Below are 9351 nucleotides of genomic sequence, written 5' to 3' on the forward strand. Positions count from 1 at the left end.
AATGTATAAAAAGTCCTTATTATTAATAAAATAAAATAATTAGCAAAACGATATGTGAATATGATGTTAGTTTAAAAAATATATTTTAGCGCTGAGATTTTTATTAGAAGAAATAATATGGCATACATACCAGACGTGTCGCAAGCTTTTTTACGTTAAATTCTTTTTACTCCCCAAATTTTCGCTTTAAAGCGAGAAATATTTCTAGCTACGATGTACAGCCTTTAGGTTAGCTCAGCAGTGAAAGCATGTCACCGACGTCATTATTTCTTCTAGTAATAATCGCACCAAATAGCCTATAAAATTAAGGCTGTCCATAACGTTAGTTTGTAAAACAATTAAAAATATTCGTGTACATTGAATGAAAATTATTAAAAAAAAGTTCATTTTTTAGCACACCGGGCGACTAGGTACCTAACCTTACGCAAGTAAAATTTAAAAACGATCAGTATATATTTTTTAATTTACAATTATATTGTCAACAAAAACATTTGATTTCTTAGTTATTGAGTGTATAGCAACCTTAACATTTCAAGGCTTGTAAAAATATAAAATTGGCCTAATATAAAATGTAGTAATTGGATTGAATTACACCAATAGTGTAAGATTATTCACGTGTCGTGCCCAGAATAAGAGATCTCAGGTGTTAACGCCATTATAAATTGCAACTCGGCGCCTTTTCTTCACGAACGACACAATTATATTAAAAAAATTTAACGGGTTATTCACGTAGCCCTAGCGTGTGCTGCAGTACCATTGCCCACGCTAACTGTCCAAAGGTGAACCTTATGCCTTTGGTAATAAGGTCCACCGATGTACAGTTAGGAGTGTCGCTGTTTGTACACGTCGCACGCACGCTAGAGACAGTGCTCCTGTCGAAGACCCTCAAAACGGATCAAAATATGACACCAAATTTTTGACTTAAAATACGTGAGTGACCCGTTTTAATATATTTATATAATTTATATATTATAATTTATGTGTATTCTCATTTGTCCCCGCCGGGCACAGATGGGGACAGCTGCATTCATATAATCATTCCCATCTGTCTGGCCTCACGTATAGCGGTGTCACATGGGGCAGGGACAAATGGGAATACACCATATATCTAATATCTTTGAGTAGGAAGATTTGTTACGACACAATGAGGGTATCCGCGATGGAGTTTATCACTAGATGACAGCACCGTGGCGAGAGGTCTATCATAATCCTCCAATCATGTTTAACCATGTTTTTATTGGTCTTATTGGTGGACAGCTGCTGTCAAAAATACCTCTGTCGCTGTGCTGCCATCTAGTGAAAATCTCGATCGTGGAAACTTTCATTATTAGGTACCTCGATGTCGCGCCGGTCAGTAGAAGATACCTCTAGGGTAGACGTGTGTTATTTTTTAAAAAGACAGGGTTAGATTGTAAATTGTGTGTATGTTCGAGGCGAAATTAAATGGGTTTGGAGAAACGTCGCCATTTTGCTTTTTTCGAAACTTAACAAAACTATATACTTTTATTAGTTTTATTTAAACTTCACTGCCACCAACAATACTTTAATACACAATAATTCAACCCAGTTATTACCTTAGGGGTTGAATTAAAAAAATCTAAATAAAAATAAAATAAATAAATAAATGAAAAGCTTGACAACCGTTGAAGAATATATGTTTCAAATTTCAACAATTTCAAGGATGCCTTTTTAAATCAGTTTTCGAAACTGGTTTGAAAACGTTTAAATATTGAATATTAATAAACATAATTCTTACAAGTAGCGATATTTTTCCAATCCTTAGCAAAATCTGATTTATTCCTTTATTATTATCGGGATTTAATTTTAAAATTAAGTTGATCATAGTTTTTAAATTGTGTAGTTTCCTCTAGATATACTTGACTATGTTATTATCGTATATTTATATTTTCATGTGTGTATGTGATACGAAAATCTGTAAATATTTGTACTAAATATGTCTGATGTTGGTGTTGGGACAGTCATAAATATTATACAATCTGCACCTTAGCCTATTGAAATAAGGTACGTACTGCCACGTTAATATAGGGTAAAGGCACCAGTGTTCAGATCTGTAGCATGCCTTTTTTTTCTCTATGAATCATTTAATGTTGCTATAAATTTGGCTTTGATTATCGCGATAGTTAGTCATATAAGATCATATTTTAACTGATTATATCACATACCTGTCTGACCACTAGTGCTTTACCAAAACGTTGGCCCAATATTACCGGGCTCTATGTATAAGATAGTTGAAAATTGACACAATGTTACTATGACAATGTTCAAATTTCAGTTCGACAACATATTATGCAGTGAATAGCAAGTGTGACGGGTGCAGTTAATGAAGAATTCTTCTGGAAATACGGATAAGTAACCAATTCTTGGTCATCATTCGGCGGTTGGTGGTCTCGGCCGCCATTACGTATTGTACTGCTGCTCCAGCTATCCTCCAGTGCATCGTGAAGGCCTATCCACCATACATCATGCATTATGAAATATTTTACTTGTGATCTATTACTGTATTTTGGCAACGCCCATGAGGCTGCCACTTCTCCAATGAACAAAACTAAAAGTGAAACATAGAACCCTGTAATATTGGGCCAGCGTAATGCCATAAGTGTTCTAATATACACAGTAGGCGGCTTTTGATACTCTCAGACAAAATTAGGCTGGGCATAAACATTATGTGGCGTTTTTAAGCAAAAGGTATCTTATATTCGGTTTTCAATAAGGCATAATTGACTAAAATGCAATTAGAAATTGTGATCGATGTGGTACCATTTGATTGAAAACCACATAAATGTGATGTTTTATGTAAATAGGGGCTCTAGAGCGATTGACACTTACGGCTTTGATAATAAATGTATCAATCAACCGCTGTATGGTCCCTTTACATGTGGAACGACACAATTTTTTTTTTGTATCACAGACACACGCGTACAGAGCTCATTGTTTAAGTTTAACATTTGAATTATTAAAATATATTTAAATTATACGTCACAACTATCCAATAGGCATGCTCTGTTGTTTTTGAGATTATAAAAAAGTGACACTGTTTTAATGGCGTTAAATTATATGGCGTGTATATTTATGAAAAAGCTATTCCTACTGTAAATACAATTAAGATTAATATAACTGTGAAACTGTTCTCCCCATCTGTCCCCGCCCGACGTAAGAGAGGTGGGGACATGTGGGAATTCTTTGGGGACAGTACGGAATACTAATTCTATATGGCATGGGGACAGATGAGAATCTATTTCTTTTAATCCATTTGTACCCGTTATAATAGGGGTTAGTGAGCTATTCTCATTTGTCCCTGTAGACTGGTGGGAATACAATATCGCAATTGATGCAATGTAAAATTGGTTTATATACACGCGATATACATTATTTTAACGTTGTATTACAGAGTAACACTTCCAAAATTTAATTGTACATTATTCGGACTGATTCATATAAATAAATAACTTTATAGCGACGGCTCGCTTTCCTAGCCTAGTAACTAGTTGTATGAGTTAATGGTGCCAGCATACAGGTCCTTTTTGAACACATATTAGTAGCCACGTAGCATTTTTAATACTCTGTATTAACTTCATCTTTTTACCGCATAAAATGCGTGATTTAGCAAGAATAGAAACTGATTCCAAAATTTTAATCTATATAATGATGGAAAATAATTCATTTTTGGTTTTGTCCTGAGCATGGTCTAAGTAAGAGCTTGGCTTGTATAGAATATGGAATATATGGATGATATATGTAGAGCCAGTTTGTGAAAGAACTGAATAAAAAAAGTCAATATGTTTATCTAAATTATAAAATTTCAAGAGAATCGTTTGAGTAATGCGACCTGTACAGGAGAACAACCGTACAGACATAACGAAAGCATTTTTTCCCAAGCTAGAACGGAGACTTCGCATTCGCTCGTCAACTATATGCTGGTACCATTTATTCCTATATAGGTTATAATTTTAGGTTGAATGACCCTCGATGTATCTATATTATAATTATGTTCCATGTCTAATGGTTTTCACTGTATGATATCCTCACGTTAAAATTATAGTTTATAATTATTATAACGGAGTCACGGCTCCATAGGAGTGACATTATGAAATATAAGAACGTTGCAATAAAATTGTAAATTGAATAGTATCTCGTATTTTTAATCACCCTACAAAATTCCCGGGTTATTTTCATCTCCCTTTCCGGTTATACATTTGCTGCCCCAAACCCCAGTGTAGATGTATAACGTATAACTAGCACACGGAGAAATAGGGTGGTAGATCTAAATCAAGGTGTCTCCACTCGTCTTAAGGCCCCAGTACACAATGGGCCATCGCCGGCCACTCCAAGGGACGCATTTATGCGTTAGAGGGAGCAAGTGATATTGCTATCTCATTCTACCGCAAGGCTGCGTCCCTTGGAGTGGCCGGCGATGGCCCATTGTGTACTGGGGCCTTTAGTTAGCTGTAGCATAGAGATTACTCATTGCACATCGAGTAATTACGCGAGTAAATTAAATGTGCATCCCGGGATGCTAGTTTGCAAATATTTATTATTAGCTAAGACGAGTGGATTTTCATCTACCATATTCTCTTTAATTATTATAAACCTTTTAATTAACTTTACTAAGCACTGATTTATATTAAGTGCTCGTATGCCGGAACGTGGATCCGCGTACGTCGAAACAAGGACTTGAAAAATAATCGTGGCACACGAGAGGTTAAGAATATACCGGGTGTGGCCTGTAACATGAGCAAAGAATTGAAACATAGATTATACTCCTCAAACGGTGACACATTTGTTCAACAACTTTTAAAAATTATGAAGTATTTAAACTCGCTATTTTTCATACAAAATAAATATTATCTTCAATGGACGCCACCGCCACGCCATATCATTGTGATTGACGTTGCTTGTCAAGCCTTAAATATAACAAAATTCGCAATACATTGCGTCTTGGAATAAACTTTAAAGTATATTAAAAATCAAACACAAGTTATTTTTAAAAGTCGCTGAACAAATGTTGGTCAGTACGAGGAGTACTGCCTACAGTTAAATTTTTTGCTCATATCACAGGCCACACCCGGTATTAGGTATGTTTTCGAATCTGGTGGTTCGTGTAAATTCCCCACAACAAGTGCGAGTCGGACTCGCCCACCGAGGGTTCCGTACTTTTTAGTAATTGTTACAACGTCAACAGAAATGCATCATCTGAAAATTTCATCTGTAGCTATCACGCTTTATGAGATACAGCCTGGTGACAGACAAGACGGACAGTGGAGTCTTAATAATAAGGTCCTTTTTTTATCCTTTAGGTATGGAACCCTAAACAGCAACAAATCAGGGGAAATCCTCACATGGCAACTCGATATAAAATGGAGTTGGTCGTCGCCCGTTTACGTGTCGTTTTGCTACTTCGGTTCGGCCCTTGAATTTTAAGAACCCTTATGTATGTACAAAATACTATTTATAATCGAAAACATGTAAACGTAGCAAATATAATAAAACATCTCAAAGGTCCTGCCGCGAAGATCGAAATTAGCAAATAGCGGGGATCTTTCTCTTTTACTCCAATGAAGGCGTAATCAGAGTGACAGAGAAAAATGCCCGCAATTTGCGAAGTTTGATTTTCGCGGTTATAGCACGTTTTCTAAGGGCACGTTCCGAAACTAATACATTCGAATACATAATGCGTTTACGCACGTTTTTGCGCAAACAAAATTTAACCAATTATCTTCAACAGATTAACTACTCGTTTTGGGTATGTAAATTAGTGAGATTATTGTGTATTTTCAATAAAATGTGCTTTTAAAATTACTACCACACTTGCGTAAAATTCCTTCCAGCTTGCAAAACATAGAGGTACAATAATATAGAGAAGACACAGGGGAGAGGCCAAATGACCGAACGAGATACACTTATAGAACTTTCAGTAGGAGTAGCAGAGAAAGCGGTACTATTGCTTGTCCTTGTCACAGTCTCACTTTTTGTTTGTTCCCCACCTTTTTGTTAGTATGGGCTATGGTGGGCAACAAATAACCCGACCGAATTACGAAGATTGTTTTTGGTATATTGTCAGGAATGTCAAAACGTGTTTTTAATATTGTCGCATTGCGTATGTTTTGTCCCTCACGGAGGCACGCGCACACCACTTCTATAGGATGCTACTTCTATCAAGCCCCCCACTCTGTCTGTTCTCTTTACGGCGCAGCAACTAGTATCATTTCTCTCTCCTTGCTCTTTTAAAAATACCGTTTGTCAAAAAAGGACAACCATACTGTTGACAAGATGGACTTCAAATCCAAGTGTCCCCTTTTTAGGTGACCCAGGTTGTGCATGTGTGCGTAAAAACGTATATGTGTGCTCTTTTAGGGATGTGAAAAGTCGATTTTAATCATGTTATATATCGATAAACGCTACACAGCGGAACGAAATAGCGATTAATTGAAGCTTCAATATCTTCGTTAAACATAAACATAATTGAAATGCTAATGGATAATGAATATATTATAATGTAATAAAATAATTCAATTATTGCGGAACACATATTTTAGTAGGTATTTATGTATTTTAATTAAATATCTGAACTTTCCCTTGGTTCTCTCCTGGGGCGTGACTATAAAATTGTGATCTGATAACCACAATAAAGAATAAAAGCGTTTTCGTCCATTTTAGGTATCGTTAAACCTTTGAAGTAAAATTAAATTTGCAAGAAATGTCGATAGTTTATCGATATGACTTTATCGACATGGCTACAGCAAAGTGGGCCGCTTTGTTAATCGTACACTAAACAAAAAGTGGTCCTACTGACAGCTCGCTTGGAAGGTATCTGTTTATTCTTATATCTATGACTTCTATGTTGCAAAAACACACTAGTGATTATATGCTCTTTGAAACACACGACATGCATGACTTTGACATTGACACCAAGGCCATATAACTTACAGTGTTGCCAGATGGTCACAAAAGTCACATTTTTCGTGAATTTTGGCCTTCTCGTGTGACATGTGCGTGACTTTCGATCATGAGGCAATTTTTGTGACTTTTTAAGCTAGTCGAATTTTGGACAAGTTTAATTCTGCAATTCGTATTATTTAGGAACGCAGTGAACGCACCCAAGTTGACACTTGCACTGGCACTTTGACGTTACATCCACCATCACGTTTATTATAATAGTCGTGGCAAAATGAGACTTGTTACCTTGACATGACGGTGTTATTTAGTTTGATAGTATACCTAGTAGTTATCTATATGCCTCTGGCGGCCTCTGATTCGATCGGGCAGTTTAATCAGATTGGCGAAAATTTGACTAATCTGAATACGCCTTAAATTGGAGATTGACGCCAATTTTATTTCTGATCAAATCAGTTGATTTGTTCATCCCGTCTGGATATCGCTTAAAGGCTCTCGTGATTGTTCAAAAACTGATAAGAAAGTTGCATTTTATCCACATGTGAGGCAAAGTAATCAAGTGCAAATTTTGCTGGTAGAATTGATTATTTTCAGGAACAAAAATATCAATAGATTTATGGTGATATTAGATATTAGTACACCTAAATTGAAAAAATGCCCCAAAAAGAAAATACTGGCGTCACAAATTGGTATTATTGCGACCGTACTCCGTTTTGTCGGTAATATCGGTCATAATCGGCGATTTATCAAATATCAAATATCAACATTTATTCAGCAAATAGGCCACAAGGGCACTTTTACACGTCAACATTGAATTTACATAAAAGCAAAAATAATAACATCAACAATTTTATAAATTAAAACTAACAATTCAATCTAACGTATTACAATTACTAAGAGATGTATATGTCGAATTACATACAAAATACAGATAAAAAAACACACACAAAAAATCTATAATATTTAGAGGTGTAAATGTCTCTAGGTGTCAGAACTATAAGATTATATAGTTTATCAAGTTATCCTTAGAGATGTATAGGGTCTCCAAGAGTCAATATCCTGTATAATTAATACATTCATTAAAAGAAAAGAAACATACGAGAACAGAATGAGGCGTCTCACTGTAATTAATTAATAAAAGTTACTAAGTATAATAGCTCGTGTTAGCTTAACAGACCAGTCTCCACAAACAGCACCCGTTCACGAGTATGACGCGTATCTCAGCCATCGCCTCCCTCAACCTTCATTCGGGAAAGTGGCGACCCGATCAACAACGCCACCGTAAGCAAAGACTTTTAAGCGAGCATGACATGTTCAAGCTACCGGCCTATATTAATATTAAAATAGTAATAACATGTAGCTGTAAGACACGGCATTTTGTGCTCATATGTTACATAAAAAGACAGTAATATAGCTTCACATAATTACTAGCCTAAGTTGACTTAGAGATGTAAAGGTCTCTAAGTGTCAGAAACATTAAAAATATAGGTAAGTATGTACAATCAAAAATAAAAATCAAATAAATAAATATGTACTTAGAGATGTATAAGGTCTCCAAGTGTCCAAAACTAAAATTAAATTAAACAATATAATCAAGCGAGAACATAATTGTCTCATGTGTCAATTCTACTGGACACTAGCATATTTAATTCAGTGTAAAAAAAAAAACAATATTTATTTAATTCTTATTATACTAATGAAACCAATCAAGCTACCGGCTTAAAAGCATCTCTATCGTTTATAAAATCATTTACAGTGTAGTACGCCTTACATAACAAGGAGTGCTTAATGTGCGACTTAAATTTGTGAAGTGGTAAATTCACTACATCAGTGGGGACTTTGTTATAAAAACGTGTACAGTTCCCGACGAAAGACGTACTAACCTTACGGAGGCGGTGGGCGGGCACGGCAAGTTTATGTTTGTTTCTAGTGTTATAGTTATGGATATCACTGTTAACCTTGAATTCGTGGATGTTTTTCCGAACATACATAATATTCTCTAGTATGTATTGAGATGCAACGGTAAGAATGTTAACTTCTTTGAATTTCTCTCTTAGGGATACTCGAGCGCCCAGTCCATAGATGGAACGTACAGCTCGTTTTTGCAGCACAAATATTGTCTGAATATCTGCCGCTTTTCCCCACAACAGAATTCCATAAGACATAACACTATGGAAGTAACTATAGTATACCAGCCTGGCCGTCTCTACGTTTGTCAGCTGTTTGATTCTCCTCACTGCATAGGCTGCTGAACTAAGTTTTCCGGCTAGAGTGCCTATATGTGCATGCCATTGCAGTTTGGAGTCTAAAGTGACTCCCAGGAAAACAGTTCGGTCCTCAAATTCCAGCGTATCACCTTTTATTTTAATCTTGCCGTTATTTACCTGCTTGACGTTAGGTAGCGTAAACTTGATGCATTTGGTTTTCTTGGCGTTCAAA

The sequence above is a fragment of the Cydia fagiglandana genome, chromosome 26 (assembly GCF_963556715.1).
Source record: "Cydia fagiglandana chromosome 26, ilCydFagi1.1, whole genome shotgun sequence".
Taxonomy (NCBI): Eukaryota; Metazoa; Arthropoda; class Insecta; order Lepidoptera; family Tortricidae; genus Cydia; species Cydia fagiglandana.